Source organism: Armigeres subalbatus, unplaced genomic scaffold (genome assembly GCF_024139115.2).
Source record: "Armigeres subalbatus isolate Guangzhou_Male unplaced genomic scaffold, GZ_Asu_2 Contig1190, whole genome shotgun sequence".
Taxonomy (NCBI): domain Eukaryota; kingdom Metazoa; phylum Arthropoda; class Insecta; order Diptera; family Culicidae; genus Armigeres; species Armigeres subalbatus.
Genome location: NW_026941946.1, coordinates 21261 through 41831, shown reverse-complemented (window position 1 = coordinate 41831; position 20571 = coordinate 21261). Strand labels below are relative to the sequence as shown.

The 20571-nt window shown below is 41.8% G+C and overlaps 1 pseudogene; it reads left to right on the top strand.

Annotated features, from left to right (window-relative positions):
* Nucleotides 1-20284, top strand: part of LOC134202362 (axotactin-like) — a 218256-nt pseudogene extending 197972 nt beyond the window's left edge.
* The last annotated feature ends 287 nt before the right edge of the window (nucleotides 20285-20571 follow it).

The following is a 20571-nucleotide window of genomic DNA, read 5'->3' as shown; positions in this document are numbered from 1 at the left end:
AACCTTCTTCGGATATTAGAAAAAACTTACGAATAAGATGTTGGGGTCATATTGACCCAGAAATGTAAATGCTTATAAAACAGTCAAATTATAATCGAATTGCAAAGTTTATATACCGTTCGAAAGATAAACTCATCAATTTTGTGGCTATGTGGTGATATGCTGGTTCTGGAGACAATGGCCACCAGGAAACGACTTCCACGGGGACCTTGTCGGTCATATAAGGGGAACATAAAAATCGCTCCATATATGCCATTCGATCGCTAATTCTTCATAGATTCTCTTAAAACGGTAATGTATGGTCCATGAGAGGGCTTCCGATGAAAGTGGCCACTCTTGGTACATGCAAGGTGCCCCCGGGGAACCCGCAGGAGGGGACATTTCCGTTTTAGCACCAAAATATGCCGTGCGGCGGCTCTTTCGTCATGATTTTCCACCAAACAGATGGTTATGCGCTTGAAACCGATAAATGACCACATTGGCCACTCCTGGTACATGCAAGGTTCCCCCGGGGAACCCGCAGGAAGGGACATTTCCGTTTTAGCACCAAAATATACCGTGCGGCGGCTCTGTCGTCATGATTTTCCACAAAATGTATGATAATGCGCTTGAAATCGCTAAGTGACCACATTGGCCACTCTTGGAGCCTATGAGGTGCCCCCGTGGAACCCGTAAAAGGGGACATTTCCGTTTTAACACCAAAATATGTCGTGCGATAGCTCTTTCGTCATGATTTTCCACAAAATAGATGATTATGTGCTTGAAATCGATAATTGACCACATTGGCCACTCTTGGAACCTATGAGGTGCCCTTGGGGAACCCGTAGAAAGGAATATTTCCGTTTAAACTCCAAAATATGCCATGCGGTGGCTCATTCGTCATGATTTTCCACAAAATAGATGATTATGCGCTCGAAATCGATAATTGGCCACTCTTGGAGCCTATGAGGTGCCCTCGGGAAACCCGTAAAAGGGGACATTTCCGTTTTAACACCAAAATATGTCGTGTGGCGGCTCTTTTATCATGATTTTCCACCAAACAGATGGTCATGCGCTTGAAATCGATAAATGATCACATTGGCCACTCCTTGTATATGCAAGGTGCCCCCGGGGAACCCGTAGGAGAGGACATTTCCGTTCTGGCACCAAAATATGCGGTGCGGCAGCTCTTTCGTCATGATTTTCCACAAAATAGATGATTATGCGCTTGAAATCGATAATTGACCACATTGGCCGCTCTTGGAGTCTACCAGGGGCCCCCAGGGAACCCGTAGAATGGGATATTTCCGTTTTAACACCGAAATATGCCGAGCGGCGACTCTTTCGGTGTGTTTTCCCACCAAAGAGATGGTTATTCGCTCGAAATCAATAAGTGATCACATTGGCCACTCTTGAACCACATTGGCTACATTTGAAACCTATGAGGCTCGCTCGGGGGCAGCAGGGACAGCAGGAACAGCATGATGTCCAAGGGCTTGACGACCCCTCCCCAGCTGTCTGCGAGTCAGGGAGAACTGCCTAGGGCGTGGTGGGATTTAGCAGTGGGCTCTGCTAAAATCCCTCCCAAAAAACCACAAGTGCCCGTAAGCGGACTCTATCAAAGCGACTGTGTGCCGCTTCAAAAGCACAAGCCCAGGGAGGGAGTGCCAATTGGCATGTGGAGTGTCCCTACTTCGGTAGGGTAGTGCGTGAGCTGCTTCTGCAGGAGTGAGTGATCTGTTTGTGCTGAGGCAGGAGTGTCATAGCGTGTCGCCGCCGCTATGGTCACCTCGAAGCGCAGCAGAAGTCTGAGTATGGACTGCACATGCTAAGGTAAGAGTGTCGTAGCGTAGTATCGTTGATTAGTCCCCACATACCGCTATCGACACCTCGAGGCATGGCAGTGGAGTGTTAGAATAAGTTGTGGAGTGTACCTACTTCGGTAGGGTAGCGCGTGAGCTGCTTCGGCAGGGAGTGAGTGATCTGGTTGTGCTGAGGCAGGAGTGTAATAGCGCGTTGCCGCTATTGTCACCTCGAAGCGCAGCAGAAGTCTGAGTATGGACTGCACATGCTGAGGCAGGAGTCGAGGTATCCCATCGACACCTCGAGGCATTGCAGTGGAGTGTTAGAGTGAGCACCCGAAAAAGGGTCACATGGAGCGAATGGTCTTTGGAGAAGCTGCTTCGGCGGCAGGGTAGCAGTGGGTTGTACCCACACACCTACAGTTGTGCACATGTGGTGCATGGGGAGTGTCCCTGTTTCGGCAGGGTAGCGTATGGTCTGCTTCGGCAGTGGTGTGATTGATCTGCTCGTGCTGAGGCAGAGTGTCGTAGCGCAATATCTGTAGGCCCAAGCAGTTACCGCTATTGACACCTCGAGGCATGGCAGCGGAGCGTCAGGAGAGCATTCAAGTAAGACTCAAATGGAGTGAATGGTGTGCGAGCACCCAAGTCAGTCTCGCGTGGGACGAGTGCCTGTGTGAGCGATAATGAGTGAGTACGCTTAGTACTGCCGTCCCCCAAGTAGTACTGCGAGGTAGTTCCTGGGAAACGATGGTGGAGCCAAGGGAGTTTAGTCGGTATTACCGGTATGGTCGAGTCCGACACTCCAGTACACTTCCGTGTGGTAGTTTGGCAACTACAATGCACGTGTACTGGGTTAGTGTGTAAATGCATTCTCCCTTGTAAAAAAAAAAAAACACCGAAATATGTCGTGCGGCGACTCTTTCGTCATGATTTTCCACAAAATAGATGATTATGCGCTTGAAATCGATAAGTGACCACATTGGCCACTCTTGGAACCAATGAGATGACCACGGGGAACCCGTAGATGGTGACATTTCCGTTTTTATACCGAAATGAATAAGTGACCACATTTTCAATTTTGGAACCTATGTATGAAGTACCGCCGTGGAGCTCATAGGAGAGGACATTTCCGTTCTTACTCTTACTCTTACTTAGGGCCGATGCCCACGTAGCGTGTTTTCAAGCTGCGTGCACGCCGCGTCCACGCAAGGTATCCGGCATCAAATGTAGTCGTGCACACGTTCACGTGTGCATTACTCCATTGATGCTGGGTACTGCGTGAACGCGGCGACAAGCAGCGTGAAAAAACTTTACGTGGACATCGGCCCTTAAAGACATGCCGTGCAGCGGCTCTTTCACTATAATTTTCCATCAAATAGTTGGTAATGCTCTTGAAATCTAATATCAACCCGGGGGAACCCCAGGCCCAATTTCGGTAATTGTGGAGTGCCTTGAAGAATTCATTGAAAGTGTCTGTGCACACAAAATCTAACTCACTTTTGAGGAACTTTTCCTCAACCGAATTGCTCGCAGTAAATAGCATTCGACGAAAATCCTGCCCTATTGTTTCCTATTGAAAATTGGCCAGATCGGACTATGGGCTCCGAAGTTATGGCCAAAATTCAGCAGAAAGTTTTAGAATGCAAATAAACAAATAAGAGCTATCTACCTATTAGTGTTATATTAGACTTTTCTTATATATATTTCTCAACCCTTTTGAACGAAAGATAAAGGCACCATCACCACAAGGTAGATTAATCTTGTTTTTTTTTTTCTATCAAATAGGTCATTCATTCTGAACTTAATATCTACAACCTACAAGGTACCCGCCGGAGTCTCACATAAAGAGAAATTTTTTTTATATCAAAATGTTGCGTTTTCATATCATTGTCCACGGCAATCGGTGAAAACCTCAAACTTCTATGAGTCGATATTGAAGGGACCATCGACTAATGGTAATATCGAGATGAGGAATAGAAAATCCTTGGAGAGCTGTTCGAAGGAAACATCACAGTAGCCCAGAAACTATTTTTTATTTTGACTCAGTATACTCAATTTGAAATGAAGAACAATTTCAAGCGCATAACCAACTTTTTGAAGACTTGTGGCCAGGGTAGACAATGATAGACGAAGATAGACCTGCCGCAAGCGGCACAGTACGTTTGATATAACCATGAAAATGTCCTCTCCTACGGGTTCGCAGGGCATCTCAAAGGTTCCAAGAGTAGACAATATCACTAATCAACTCCAAGCACATGACCATCTGTTTGGTACATAGAAAATAACAAAGAAAGAGCCACTGCACGGCATATTTTGGTGTTAAAATGGAAATGTACTCTTCTACGGGCCCCCGAGGGCACCTCATAGGTTCTAAGGGTGGACAATTTGTCAATAATCGATTTCGAGGGCACCTATTTGGAGGAAAATCACGACGAAAGAGCCGGCGCATGGCATATGTTGGTGTAAAAATGGAAATGCCATCTTCTACGTGTTCTCCGAGGAAGCCTCATAGGTTTCGATGTAGCCAATGTGGTCACTTATCGATTTCGAGCGCACGTCCATCTGTTCGATGGGAAAACACCAAAAGAGCCGCCGCACGGCTTATATTGATGTAAAAATGGAAATGTTCTACGGGTTCCCTGGGGCCCCCTCATAGGTTCCAGGCGTTGCCAATGTGGTCACTTATCGATTTCAAGCGCATAATCATCTATTTTGTGGAAAATCATGACGAAAGTGACGCCGCACGGCATATTTTGGTGCTAAAACGGAAATGTCCTCTCATACGGAATACCCGGGGGCACCTTGCTTGTACCAGGAGTGGCCAATGTGGTCATTTATCGATTTCAAGCGCATAACCATCTGTTTGGTGGAAAATCATGACAAAAGAGCCGCCGCACGGCATATTTTGGTGCTAAAACGGAAATGTCCCCTCCTGCGGGTTCCCCGGGGGCACCTTGCATGTACCAGGAGTGGCCAATGTGGTCTTTTATCGATTTCAAGCGCAATATCTTCTATATGGTGGAGAATCATGACAAAAGAGCCGCCGCACGGCATATTTTGGTGCTAAAACGGAAATGTCCCCTCCTGCGGGTTCCCCGGGGGCACCTTATATGTACCAGGAGTGGCCAATGTGGTCTTCCATCGATTTCAAGCGCAATATCATCTATTTGGTGGAGAATCATGACAAAAGAGCCGCCGCACGGTATATTTTGGTGCTACAACGGAAATGTCTCCTCCTGCGAATTCCCCGGGGGCACCTTGCATGTACCAGAAGTGGCCAATGTGGTCTTTTATCGATTTCAAGCGCATTATTATCTATTTTGTGGAAAACCATGACGACAGAGCCGCCTCACGGTATATTTTGGTGCTAAAACGGAAATGTCCCCTCCTGCGGGCTCCCCAGGGGCACCTTGCATATACCAGGAGATGCCACTTTCGTCGGAAGCCCTCTCATGGACCATACATTACCATTTTAAGAGAATATATGAAGAATTAGCGATCGAATGGCATATATGGAGCGATTTTTATGCTCCCCTTATATGACCGACAAGGTCCCCGTGGAAGTCGTTTCCCGGTGGCCATTGTCTCCAGAACCAGCATATCACCACATAGCCACAAAATTGATGAGTTTATCTTTAGAACGGTATATAAACTTTGTAATTCGGTTATAATTTGACTGTTTTATAAGCATTTACATTTCTGGGTCAATATGACCCTAACATCTTATTCGTAACTTTTTTTGTGGGGTCGTTCCTGTTGCACCTTAAAATATTTTTTCCATGTCAGATGCTTCATTTCCACAAAATATTAAAAGTCAAGAAATTTCAGAACGATCGGATTATCAGGTAAAAAGTTATTCTACTTTGAAGTTTCGTTTTGGGTCATATTGACCCCAACATCTTACTAAGGTTAAGGGATGTTGCAATATTCAAAGTAGGCATAGCAATACTTATGTCAGCGCTTCCATACTTTTGGTGTATATTGTATATCTGGGATTGTAGGTAGGGACACGGCAGGTATTTCCGTCCATCGTCATAGGGGCTAAAATCAATGAAAGCAACGTCATTTTACTAGAACTCCACTATAACAGAACGTTTCGCCTAAGCTTACGATTGGGTACGGATGAATTTGGCAAAAAAGCTTCTATTTTATTGATATTTGATACTATGACGATAAGACGAAAATGCCTGCATTAACCCTATATGTTTTATATGCTCATATGTTTATATCGGACAGAACGCCCCAACAAGGCATTTTTCTTCATCCCAATATACAATCCATCATGCGTCTCCATGTCGCACACGACTTGAGATACGAAAAAATGGAAAACGTTTTTCAAAGCAGATCATACAAACGTACCAAAAATATAGTAAATCACTGCTTATGAATTAAAAATTGAAAAATATTCAACAGTCAATCATTGTACCTGTAACTAATGTGAACAAAACAAGTTGAGTTTGAATAAACCTTGTCTAACTGTATCGATGGTCTCATAAATTTTGCTTCATTTTCCGTATCAAACAAAAAACGCCAGACATTTTCATCCAGGTGAACAATGACACCATGAAACCGTTGGAGGAGTACATGCTGTTTACGAAGTCCCACGTGGAGTTGATCCATGTCATCAATTCCCAGGGCGTTCGCTCGGCCCAATGTAAGCAGTTCGACGTCATACAGAAGCTACCCCTCAGCGAACCTGCCCTCAATATGTCCTCGGTAAGCATTCGATTAATCAAGCCTCCGGCAATAATCCCGAACCATTCATTCGTTTCCTCGCATTCTTGCAAAACAGGGCTCGGATAAAAACTGGGTCGTGGATGCACCGAGCCGGATATCGTACGAGGCCATCCATCCGGACCCATCGGACGAAGAGGACAAAACTCAGGTGGTGTTCATCACGTTGACCGCGGTTTTCGTGGTGATTGTCGTGTGCTGTCTGATTGAGGTGTACCGCTCGGATCGGGAGTACAAGAAGCGGCAGGAGCGCAAAACGGACGAGGACATCATTCTGTCCAAGGAACAGGCGACGGCTAAGATGCATTACGAGGCGGCGGCAGTGGCCAACAATGCCGGAAAAGGGTACAATTATAAGGCGGTAAGCTGATGGATTTGGTATCGAACAGATTTTTATATTTAAATAGTTTTGGTTGGAATGTTCACATATAATTCATTGAAGTAAATTATTTTTTTCACTTTCCTCAATAGATTCCACTCGAAGAGAAAAAGGAAAATGGAACTGCCAAACCTTTGGTCGGAATCCTGAAAAATGGTAATGTAACCCCTCCCATTAACGGAGATGCCACTGGTCATAAAACACCCGAAGCTATTCTCAAGGAAAATGACTTACAGCTTCTGGCTGGTATCCGAGGTAATGTTTTCTTATTATCTATCGGATAGAAACTGTAAATATCCCTCAATAACAGATAGTCAACTAATGGACCACGAACCCATGTGGGAATCGTTGGCCGCCGAGGAGACGCAAACTCTCATGAAGGAGTTCCCCAATGGAATCGACGGGAACCGTCCCGGTTCCCTCCACGGAAGCTCGCCGCTTCTGGCGAACGGTAATAGCAACCACGGGGTAAACTCTCACCACCAGTCCGATCGGGACACGGACAGCGATAACGAACTGACCGATCCCCCGGTAAGCATGACCCTGCAATCCCTTGCACCGTTTAGCTCGATCAGTGAAGTAACACTACACAAGCTGGATCTTGGCGACTTGCAACTAAAATCCAAGGAGTTCGATGTATAGTTTATACCACATTGTTGTTCAGCGGTTTTTTAGTTTTTTGTGTTATTTTTTTCATTTTTTTTTCGTTTCTCCTAATCTATTTAATATTTTCCTAACAATAACATATTTTTATTATTAACACACTTTTGTAAACACAAAACTAGTCATACCACCACATGTTCTGCACGCTTCTATTCCTGTATTTTATCTTTTGTTTGACTTTTATTTTATATTCATCGAACATTATATTGGAACAGTGTCTTGCGTAAGCACAATCAATTGGCCGTGCATAGATTGTAAGATATTTATTTGTACATAGGCAAGTAAACGGCAGTATTTCACATGTTCTAGTCCTGTCTGGTGGAGATTCAGCATGATTCATATAATCGAAATAAAGACGAAAAATCTTTCTGACAGCACGCCGTGTTTCGTTATTACATTCGCGACAAAAAGCCCCCATCCTAGCATGAATTTGTTGGACATACGTACGTCAGGAGTAAATTGATTACATTATTATATTTAAGAACGTTTCAAAAACACATGTCTTTATGATTGCCATACTCCGTGGGGCAAAGCGATATCCAACTTTTCCGACAAAAGTGTTAAAAATCTAACGATTTGAGTGGCAAAACGCTATCGCAATGGTTACTTCTGATATACCACGCGCCTCCACACGCCTCCACCATATCAAAAAGAAAAATTCGGAAGCGTGGGTTATGCTTCCTAACAAATGCCAGCCACCAACCACTTATTCTCCATGTAGTAAAAACGCCACTCAATCAACTTTCGGCTGATTTCAGAACTGACGTCGTGACTTCCCAAGCTCCAGAATTCTTATCAATCAAAGAAAAAACGCATTCGAATTAGAGTTGTATCTACTGGAAAACCTTGATTGAGTCAATTGTGTGAGGGTGAGATTCATAAATGCAATGAGATCAGGCCTAGAAACAAAAACGGGTTTAAAATTGTGGAGAAAATATTAATTTTGTGGATAATTTGTAATTGTTTTGTATTGCTTTAGATTAAGATTAATTTTTTAGATTAAGTTCAACTCTGCCTTCGAATTGTTTCGGAAACATGTTTCGCAAGTAGTTGAGACCATAGGATAGATATCAACCGGAACGGTCATTCTGGAACAGGTTCCCGTGGGGCCTAAAGTGGCCACAAACTCATTTAGAAGAAACCCTGGCATCAAAATTCTTGGAATTGTTTCGGAAACATGTTTTTCCAAAAAGGTGGGACCGATGCTGGGCCAATAGTCAAAATGGCCATTACGCCGAACTGACATTTGGCCGAATGGTGACAAGTAATGAGTAAATTGTGAAAAGTGAAGGTAGAAGGTAGAAGTAAGACATGAGTAGTGAAGAGAGAGAAGTGAGATGCGAGAAGTAAGAAGTGAGAAGAGAGAAGTTTAAAGGGAGAAGAAGGAAAAATCTGGAAGGAAAGAGAAAAAAGGCAGATGAAAGAAGTAAGAAGGAGCAATCAAAGCAAAGCAGCAAATGAAAAAATGTGGATCTATTACATCCACAGCTTCTTATTTACCACATTGTTCAGAATGCTCAGAACAGTGGATGCGGTTGACCCTCTTGACCTCCAGGAACGTTATACTTGAAACTATCCAGAAGCAAGTTGACGGCCGTTATCGCTCGCGGAATACTGGATAAGTATCAACATTTTTGAAATTGTTCCGGAAGCATGCTTTTATAAGCTGATGGGCCTTCAAGAAGGTTTGCCATCGAAACGGTAAACCAGAAAAAGTTATTAAAAATAGTCGGACAGGTAGATTTTACCTCTCTTACTCGATATTTTCAATATCAAATAAGGTCCAGCTCCCATTGAGCTTAAGAACACTAGTGGTTACAGAGTATCGAATCTAGAAAATTAAGGTTCCACGGAAATCTGTTTCGTTCTTGTGAGAAAACATATGATTGCCCTACTAATTGTGGAAACATGTTTCCGAAACAATTACTTGATTTTTTTAGATCTATGTTGCGAGGGTCCCCAGTTATCCTTTTGAGCATAAGCGTAGGATTACCAATCCTCAGATGCCTAGTTCGATTCTTGATCTATCCTTTGTGCTCATTACACAAGACTCAATATCTAGTTACTCATCAGATCATCATCAGTTAAACAGCAGGGGTCCGAGGGTACTGCCCTGGGGGACGCATGCGATGATATCGTGCGCATTGGAACTCACTCCGTTGATTTGAGACCCGGAATGTCCCTGCCGACAGGTAATTGTTGATGATGTTCAAGAGGTAGTTGGGTCAGTTGTGGCGTTGTAGTTTGTACATCAGGCCATCATGGCATACATTGTCGAAAACTTTCTCAACATGTTGTTGGATGTTTTAGAGACAGACTTGTTCCACCTGAAGACGTTGGCAACTAAGATCAGCATGATCGCGTCGGAAAACGAACTGATTTTCGAGTTAGATATTGTGGTGTTCGGCAGGCTCAAGTAGCCGGCTGTGAATTGCCTTTTCAAGTAGCTTGGATAATCCTGAAAGAAGGCTGATGGGACGATAACTTTTTGGAGAGGAAGGATCCTACCCAGGGATGGCATTGCGCATCTCGATTCGAACGCAATTCTATCGAGTCGAACATGTTTGGCATTACGGCTTTCGATTCGATCTCGAAAACGACTGATCGTTCGAGTATGCTCGATGAGGTACAAGAATAACGAGATGTTTTGGCATTATGGATACTCGATAGCACACTGGGAAACGACTCAAGTCGAATGAAAAACACTCGTCACTTTTATAGCTTTCGAATGTTGTTCGAGATTCATTTCTTGCAGAAAGTTTTAATTATATTTGTTATTATTTCTCTACGGGAAGAGAATAAATGTTTCATCATTGTATCTTGAAGGAAAGAATGTCATTAGTATACCTACTTTTATAGTTTCCAGACAATATGCAATCTCTAATTATCCCGAAATCCGCGTAAAAACGACTCAATTTTTTTTTTGCCGTTTTCACGTATTTTATGACGATAGCGATAAACCGCGTGAAATCGATGGGGAAAATCTGCGTAAAAACGTGTATATACCAAAATCTACGTAAAAATAGTTGAGTTAAATTAAAAACCCGAGTGCATTTAACTAAAACACATGGAAACATCAAAGTAATTTATTATCGAATCCTTCTTTGGCTTTAAATTATTTACTTAGCTCAAAATTGATTCTGTGGCATACACTCGAAAAAACATAAAACTTATAATTTGTGTCCTAACAATACCTCAATTTACAAAACATATCGTATCGGCATGATGTTTTAATCGGTTGCAACTGCTCAATAAATAATATTCGTTATGAGTCATTGAGCACAAATTGCTTGTTTATAAATTAACTGGCAATTCATGCCCTGAAGGATGCTTTTCCAACAGGCAACATGCTACACGCAGATGAAATTACTCTTATTCTCTCTGTTTACTCACTTTCGCCATGCGCTGAAGGTTGTCTCTCCAACGGGCGGCATACAAAACACGGAGACAGCTATCTCTTATTCTCTCTGTTTACATTTCGTTTGACAGAACATACTCGATTGAACTAGTACAGCACCATTCGAAATCTTGTACTGCGACTGAATGAAGTCGAACGAAATACATAATGCCGCAATTTTTTCGAAACGAATGCAAAAACGTACGAATCGAGTGATTCGATTCGAGATGCACAATGCCACCCCAGGCTTCCGGTTGGGGTTGACTTTTGCTGACTTCCAGGACGATGGGTAGTAGCTAAGACGGAGACACTGATAAAAGAGCACCGAAAGGTGCTAAAAAATCGGGCCACTGTTTGAGTTCAAAATTCAGGATGTTGTCGAAACCTGGAGCCTTCATATTTTTCGATGATTTGATATAGTAGGCCATCAATTCACCAGCTGAGATCTCCAGCTCCTCTGAAAAGTTGTTAAGAGTCAAATGGATATTGTTAGCATGCTCGTTGATGGTTGTTTCCTGTGGACTAACGATGTTCTGACAAAGATTGTGCGAGCTGACGAAGTGACGACCTACTTCGGCGATTTCAGGAGTTATCAAGCGATCCTTAGAGTCATCCCAAGTAACACCGAAAACGTCATTATTAACTAAGATCTAATGATAATGTTGAATAAAGGTCGAGAAAATGAAATACAAAACTGTTATGTTCAAGGAAAGCTATGATAAGGTTTTTGCAAAACATACAGCAAAACATACAATTGATCAGAGAAGAAGTTTCATACTACATTCTCACAACTTGCTGATAACATGTCAATTATTGACATTTGTTTGGTTTTTTTTAGATGTTTCGTTTACATTCTCGCAACATAAAACAAGTCTACAGGAAGATTTTACGAACAATGTCATAACATGTTCATTTTTTGACATTTGTTTCGTCAGGATATATAGGTACCGCAATAATAGAAGTTTAACGTAATTTCAACATCTTTTAAGATCAATGTTATGAACGTTCTTCATCGACCCTGTTGTTTATCAACAAACCGCCATTTTTTTGTCTTTATTGACGAGACTTTCAGCCCTGGGCTGGCTCGTCTCGTAACTCGGCATATTGTTTTTCTTTTGCAGATCCGAGAATTTGTTTACATATCAATTTTAAAAATATGCTTTGGCATAGTTATATTTTTCTTCAATCAATGGCGCATGAATTTAGGAGAAGTAAAACGAAAAGTTAACCAATGAAACATGAGCCGCATATAATGTTTCGACCGAGACTTCGAAACAAATTTGATTTATTTATTCAGTTTGTATATGTTTATTAATATTATTAAAATGGTATTCATCATTTCATGCATGCTTGTTTTCATTCGTTTTTTGTATACATTTTTTCAGCATTTTTGTTTTGGTATTCAATTTGACAGAATCATGTTGAAAGTCGGTTACTGAAAACATCCTTAGTACTTAAGCTTAGTCTTGTAAATGTGCAATCAAAAACAAGGTTGCAACTGAAAGATGTTGAAAATATCGATAATTTTCGATAATAAAATATATGTTTGGGTCAGGGATGCCAGACATACAGACATGTCTGTATTTATACAGACATTTGGTCTTACATACAGACCTCATACAGATTACAGACATTATACAGACTTTTGATTAAAGTTACAGACTTTTACAGACATTCAGTTGTCGAAAACTCTGGGCGGCCAAACAGAATCCTGTTGGGCTATCCAGTTAAACCATTTTGGGTTTCCAAATAAAATTGTTATGGGATTTCGTAAGGATTTCTATAAGGTTTCCAAACGATAACGTTTTAGAAATCTGAGCGTAACCTTTTAGGGTTCTGAACGGGATTCCTTTTGGGTTTCAAACAGAATCCTTTTAGAATTTCAAACTGATAGATTCGTTAAATTCCTTTGTGGAACCTAAAAAGATTCCATTCAGAAGTCCAAAATTCATCCATTCTTAAACACAAAATGATCCCTTTCGAAAGTCCAAAAAGAATTCCATTATGGTGCCCAAAAGACATCCGTACGGATTTCCGTGCAGAATTATTTGAACTTCCAAACGTAATCCTCCTGGGTTTACTAACGGAATCCCTTCGAGTTTTCGAACGAAATTCCTTTGGGCTTACGAAAGTAATCTTCCAACAGAATTCTGATGGGATTCTGAACATAATCCTTCTTGAATCTCGAATGGAATACTTTTGGTCTTCCAGACGGATTCCTTCTGGACTTTCCGAGCGTTCTGGGCTTCTGAACGGAATCTTTTTCTGCTTCTGATCAAGGGATTTCCATTAGAATACTTGAGCGATTTCCTACCGAAATCCTGAAAGGATTTTGCTCGGAACTGCAAAAGGAATCGCTTCAAAAAACACAGAAGAATTCTTTGCGAAAACCAAGTTCAGTTCTTCTTTAATGGATGAACTTTGTACTGAACTTAAAAATCATTCTAATAAAGCTACGAAAAAAAGCTCTGTTCAGAAAACAAACAAAAATCTCGGTTCGTAAATCCAAATAAGTCTCTGGGTTTCCGAACGAAATTATTTGTGATTCTGGAAGAAATTCTTCTATATTTCTGAACGAAATTCTTATAGGCTTCGAAAACAGAGTTCTTTTGGGTTTCCTAACGGAACCTTATTGGGCTGCTGAACGAAATTATGTTGGACTTTACTTTCGAACGGATTCCTCCTAGACTTTCAAAAGGAATACTATTGGAATACCTGAGTGCAGTCGATTTTTTTTCTCATTCTGTATAAGGGATATCCTTTTGGGATTCCGAAGTCTTAAAAGATTCCGTTAGGAAGCCAAAGGTATTTTGTTCGAAAGCGCAAAGCTTACTTGTCTTCAATATCTCGTACTTGACTCGACTAAGTACTACAATGACTTTTTGATTATTGAAACTTCGATATTCTACGTTTTCAAAAGTGTATGGTTTTTGAACAATTTTCTAATTCCTGTAGGTTCTAGTCTCCATACAGACAAATACAGGTATTTTGCTGAAATCGGTACAGACTTATAAAAAAAATGTATCTGGCATCCCTGGTTTGGGTCGTGTGAAAGTAATTAAAGCAGTTTTTCATACCGAAACGTAACATACTATATGTTCAAAAGATGTGTTTTTTACACTCATACAACAAACCGTGTTACTTGGGATTGTTGTCTAATGGGATCACAGGGAGAATGGGCAAAGGCTTGGATTTAAAAATTTTGGTTATTTTTCAGAACGACTTATTTTTCTTGAGGGCAGGCAGCCTATTATCCTGGTACTGCCTTCGAGTGACATTTCGTAAACGCATTGAATCTTTAGTGAGTGTATCAATGGTTAGGGTGTTACTTACCTGCCGAGCCATGATTGTTGCATGAACTCCGGACCGACTCAGCCTAGTGGGGGAATCCGGGCTCATGATATGTACTGACCTTGTCTCCGCGTTAGATTCAGAGATCCTTCAGCTACATTGTTTTGCTATTGAGCGAACAAGCGTTCCAGTTGACCAGGCCCACCATAGCAGCAATTTTCAATGATGAACATGCCAAGAGTGAAGACCTGAACAAATCGAGTTGTGCTGCTGTAACGGTGGAAGGACTGGAATCGCTCGACGGAGAGTTGGGATGGCCGTATAGTTCACCTCGTTAAGATCGACGACCATGTAATTTGTTGCGCCGAAGAGCTTAAGTTTCTTCCAAGCGATTGAACCGTGCGATTTTATGGAGGATGTCAAGTTTGAGTTCACAATATTTTTCAGGTTTGAGTTCACAATACACCAGCTCGACAATTAGCTGCTGCTCATCCATATCGTGGAGCTCACGCAGCAAAGCCTTAAGCGGCTTCTTGCAGGGGAGGTCATGATTGTAGTACTCATACATGTGGACCTGAAGGAACTCTATGGCAGACTTGTAGTGATCTTTGTTTGAGGGGATCACTCCCACTGCAATGCCGGAACATGTAGTTTGGTCCCCTCGCAATTAATTAGTGGAGCTTTGGGCGCAGATCCGGCGGGTCAAATTGGATGAAAACCGGCGGGCACTTCTCCTTCCGCACGGGTTGTGCTTGATGCAGCTGAACTGCTGCTTTTTCCTCTTTTTCGTCAGTGACGTCTACGACGAGTAGACGTTGCTGGCAAGTAGCTGCTTGGAGGGGTTACCTTTGCCTCCAAAGACAGTGCGCTCGGGACCTTGCATGTGACTGGGTTGGTCACTGTGTCTCCCAAAACTTTGAGTAGTCCTGCTTTTGACGGAAATTAAGTAAAAGTTCCGTGGGAAGAAAAGAGAGAGCAATACAGTTTTACTCAGTCACTGAGTAGGTGAAAGTTAGAGTGTTTGTAAAACCTTTCCCGATGCGCGAGCTAAAAGCACGACCGTTTGTGTCGCTTCGCTGTATCGAACTCGAACGACACGCGCACGGAAACGCGCACTGCTTCTTTTATGTACAAAGAAAATCTTGCAGTAGACTAAAAGACCCGTAACCTACATCCATCGGATGTCCGTGTTGGGAATGCATGTACGGGATTGGTTGGTTATGAAATTTTTACTAAACCTATGACAGACCTCCAAACTTTTTTGACTAACCCTTGCGTGACCACACGGTGGAAATTAGATAAGGACTGTTTTATCCAGGCTATTGACATCCTATTGTTTAGCCCATCGCCAGATCGTAGCCAAGATGTCCCGGGCTATAATTTTTTTTCATACTGCATTTCAATGATGACAGCGGTCTATGTCTATTGATGATGATGACACCGCGCTTGTTACCGGCTCGGTTTTATCCCTTTTAAAAAAATACAGTTGATTGACAGTGTATTATAATATACGATAAAGCAAACTCTATGAAAATTGACCAATTTGTTTTATATCGCCATGTAAAAGTGTCCTCTCAATAAACTGAACAGTCCTTACAATCAAGTGGTGGAATGGAATACATTAGTCTAATTCATTACAAGTGAAAACATTGCACTAAAAAGTTCTAAAAATAATTTTCTACTAAAGTAGGAATTGTTGGAAGTGTTAATGTGGAAACTTGAAAAAAAAAACATTTGTAAAATGCCTTAAGCACTTGCTAATTAATTTTAAATTTGATATTTTAGTAACATATGCCCATCATACAACAGTTACTACGTCCAAGGGGAAGGCTCGGATGCAGGGTACAGGATGAAAATTTTAAAATTGAAGACCGCCACGAAATCATGTATGCTTTGGAACGTTAAGATGACTCGGGGGGGCACTACCCACCGTGTTATTTTTCCTATCTTTTGTCTCTTTCTAGCATTATCACCTCGTAACTTTAGAACGGCGTATTACGGTTTTTAGTTGTTTGATGTAACTGTAAATGTATCAGCATGTAGATTGCGAGTAAGCACGCGGCGGTGATACTTTTTTTTAAATCATTTCTGTTGTAGAAAAAAAATTAAGCATTCAATGATGAAAATGATGACGATTTGATGATTGTCCGTGCGTCCCGTGTCATCTTAATAACGCCTTTATCTTTCGATGGATTTTTAAGATTTAAGATTTATATATTCGCTAACTTTTCACCAATATGCTAGTTTTATTAAAACTGTTGATTATCAACGTCCAAATATTGAAAATTTTAATTCTTTCACGCTCGGTAAATATTTCAGAACCGAATCAATCCCGTTAATGCATCCCCAACACGGACATCATATTGATGTAAGGTACGCATTTTTTAACCACCGCTTCATTTTCCCTTTGCACAAAAAAGCCGTGTCTTGCGGGCACGCATCATTTTCGTTCAAAAGTAAGTTCAATTGAGAGAAATTTTCACCACATTGCCAAGCATAATTTCATGGTTACTGATGAAAATTTGATGGCGTAGTTCTTGAGTCAGTTGGTAATGAGACAGAAAATTATACACAAGAATGCGTCTTTCCAAATATTAAGCCAATCCACCTAGCAATAAAATTGTGTTTTACAATGGTTACAAACGCTATCGCGGCGATAAATTTACTGCAGCAGTCATCACCGACAGTCATCACTGATGCTGCCATAATTGTCATCAAATTCATCATTTCTTTTTTTCTATTTCTTTATAAGAGTGATTCTTAAGTTTATAACAAAGCTCATCACTTGTTAATCATTTCTTTTACTGTAAAAAATATTCGTCCCACAACCATTATCTTCCATTTAATATTCTGATCCTGAAAAGGATCGGTTTGCGCATCCGCTGACGATTTTTGCGGTAGGCCCCTCAATGATTCACCACGATTTACAGAAAATTTCACTTGAATACTGCTGATGAATGCCACGCGACGATGATTCTGCAGCAACACGCCTACGAGCACCATCAAGGCCGATGCTGGGACCGCAATCCGCTGGACCTAACAGACTCCTACGACTGCCATTGATGCCAGAGCAGGGACCGCTCTCCGTGGAATCTCGAACAAAATGCGCGCGGAAAAGCTGCTTTCTCGTATTCAATATTGTGATCCCATAAGCTTTGCCCCTTTTTTAATCATCATTAGACCAAATTTTATGTGCACTCATTACGAATAACGAAGGGGCGGAGCTAATGAGCTTACTCCATCAGATGCAAGAATGCAGCTTTCCCCGCGCGTACCTAATTTTGTTCAAGATTACGCAGAGAGGAGTCCAACGCGGTCCCAGCATCGCAACAAGCCTGCAAGCAGATTAGTTCGAGATTCTTCGGAGAACGGACCCAGCATCGACGTCTGGGGTGTTTTCTCGCGTCAATAATCATGCGGCCGTCATCAGCAACATCATCATGATTTCGAAATTCATCCAGTAATGGCGGCCTTCGGTGGTGGTTCCTGCAAGAATATCGTCTTTGTCGGTTTTGCATCCTGATAGTGAGGCACACTTAATCCACCATTTCATGAAGAAGACGGTTTTGTTTGCCGTATTGAAAACTGTCGCACGAGTGAAATTTTCTCGCAAGATTCTTACTTACGTTTAGCTGCTATTAATGACTGGAAAGGGGCATTCCGATGAATTTTTGCCAGTGGCAGCCGTCGACGAGTAGTTTCTGCAGAAAATTATTCGCAAAGATGGCGTCTTCAGCATATAAGCGGTTGTAGGCGGTGACAGCAGAATTGTGCAAGTGCAATTTTCTCTCTCATTTTCAATCGCTGCCGAGCAGGGATTGAATCCTAAAGAGAATGAACAAGTCTCTCACTCATCATCCCTGTATACATATACGATATGTAGCATCAACCGAGAGACTTTCGCAAGTTGTCATGATAGAGAAGGGGAGGCTATACCCCATGATAAATTTCTTTTAGAAAGCTCCAAATGCGGGGAGCACTGGCTCTGATGATGCATTTCAACTTGCTCTACACAGCTGTGCAGTAATCAACACGAAATGAGCAAAAACAAAGCGAGAATCACTATTTTTCTGTGGGGGCTGCCTATCCGATTCTATTTTTTTCGCACTTGTATACAAGTTTGATAAATTTGTTATCATGGCTTGTTATGATTCGGAACAGTTTTTGCCTCTCTTTTATCGTTGTTCGTTATCTATTGAGAGCGATTTCTGCAATCCCTGCTGCCGAGAAATCTGGGGCCTCATTACGAATCTCCTTTCGACAGCTCTTTCGTATAACAGTTTGCATTGTTTGCTCGTTTCGAGTCGAGGTGCGCAATGCCACACCTGCTGTACTACTTTTTTTAACGGCTGCCGATGCTGATGACGACCGCACTATGATGTCCAGCAAAACCGTACACTGAGGAAAATGGACGTACGATTTTCAATCAAACGTCTTATGAAAATTTGCCACAAGGAATCGGTATAAATTTCAATATATTGCCTTATGAATGATGATTTTCATTTAAAAAAAAGTAAAGTGCAGCAAACTGGGTTCGAAGCATAGACGTCGGGGTCGGGAGGCCGGTATGTTGACCACACGTCCATCGATGCTTGAATAATCGGGAACGTAACTGCGTATGAGAAGCACTGTTGGTTGATTAATCAGTCGAAGATTCATAAGGCGCCAGTTATGAATTTCGATAGTCCAGTTCGCTGAGTGAACTATAGAAGCGCGCGGAAAGGCAGGTTGCTGAATTGACTTGAGACGATTTCTTTGCCGGTAGCGGTTCAAACTAACATCCGTATGCGGTGGTTGAAGAAATGTTTATACTTAGATCAAATTACGATCTGTTTGCAACGTAAATATTTTACACTTCACATATTTTTTTTATAAAAATTTGCGAATGTGTCATGTTACAACCTATAATATTTACATGATATTACGATTCTTATTGCACTAAGAAGTTTTACGTAGTTTACGTCGAGCGGTCGTGTCTTTTACACAACCCTCCTTTTTTTTATTTCACGTTCGAACTATTTTTAATTTGAACAATGAGCAAATTAAAAACTCATGAGATCGGAACTCGTTAAAACGTATACCTATACATATAAAAAAATTTCCGAAAAATTATAAAACCAAAGTAGTCAACATGAGATTTGAATATTTTGTTTAAACTTTAGCTATAAAAGAATTTATATATGCTAGTCACTCTAATAAAGAATTATTTAAAAAAAACGGTCATCCAACAACGTTTAATTGTATGGAACTTAATTTAAGCATTTTTTACCTAAGAACATATGAAGAATAAGAACTATAGCTTTTGTTAAGCTCGTATAATGGGTGGGCATTAAATTCAGCAAAATCCCTTGATTCAGAGAGCACCCACGGTACTTCTGCATGCTTATTTCATACTTCCTAACGTACGTTATGCCCAACACCTGTTCCTCGAAAGGCTTCCAATACAATTCATACAGCATGGTTAGTAATGTACAATTCGTCTATTGTCCCAGTTGAAACTCACAAATTCCTGTTCATCCAGGTGAAGGAACCCGTCAAAACTAAACACCATCGAAAACCACCCAAGTTGGTTTTGTTTGCCGATTCTTCGCCTTCACTGATCATACCGTTACCTCCGGTGTCCAGCAACAAACCTCCACAGCTTAACAACGGGCTTCGACCTCGCACGCCACGGCAGGTATCCTGGGGACCTCCACCGGCGGCTCTAAACCAGCTGCCGTTCAAAATCGATGAATCACCTGAATCGCCAGCGTAGTGGTAGCGAATGCACTTTTGGGCGTGGTCAATCAGTTCAAGTTGGTCACATGTGTTTGTACATGTTGGGTTTAGTTGTGTTTGTGTGTGCGTGTGGATGTTCGTGTTGTCTGATCTCTTTTTCCAGTCAGTGTCATCTATCCATCCTTCTCAGTCAAACAGATTGAGATTAGCATCGATATTTGCGTTTCTGTGTATTACTTTTAATGAAACAGATTTGTAGATTCCCCCTACAGTGTAAAGAACCAAATAAAGATGAATATTTTCCATAAGGAACCCTCATCGCTCTGTGTTTCATTTTCCGTTCGTGACTAACCCAGCCAAGTAAGTGCCAAGTGTCCACCGAGAACAGTGCGGATCGCAGAAATCCCCTCTCCGGCTCAAACGTGTTCTAACCCGTGGGCTCACTGCCTTCACCGCCCTTCACCCCTCCCCCTCTAGGAAGCACTAGAACCAAATTTGGTTGACGTAGATACCGTAGATGCGCTGACTGAGCCCGACGATCTGTCGCAATATAAATATCAGCATAATATTGCAGATGAAACAATCCCCGAAGTAGAGGAACCACC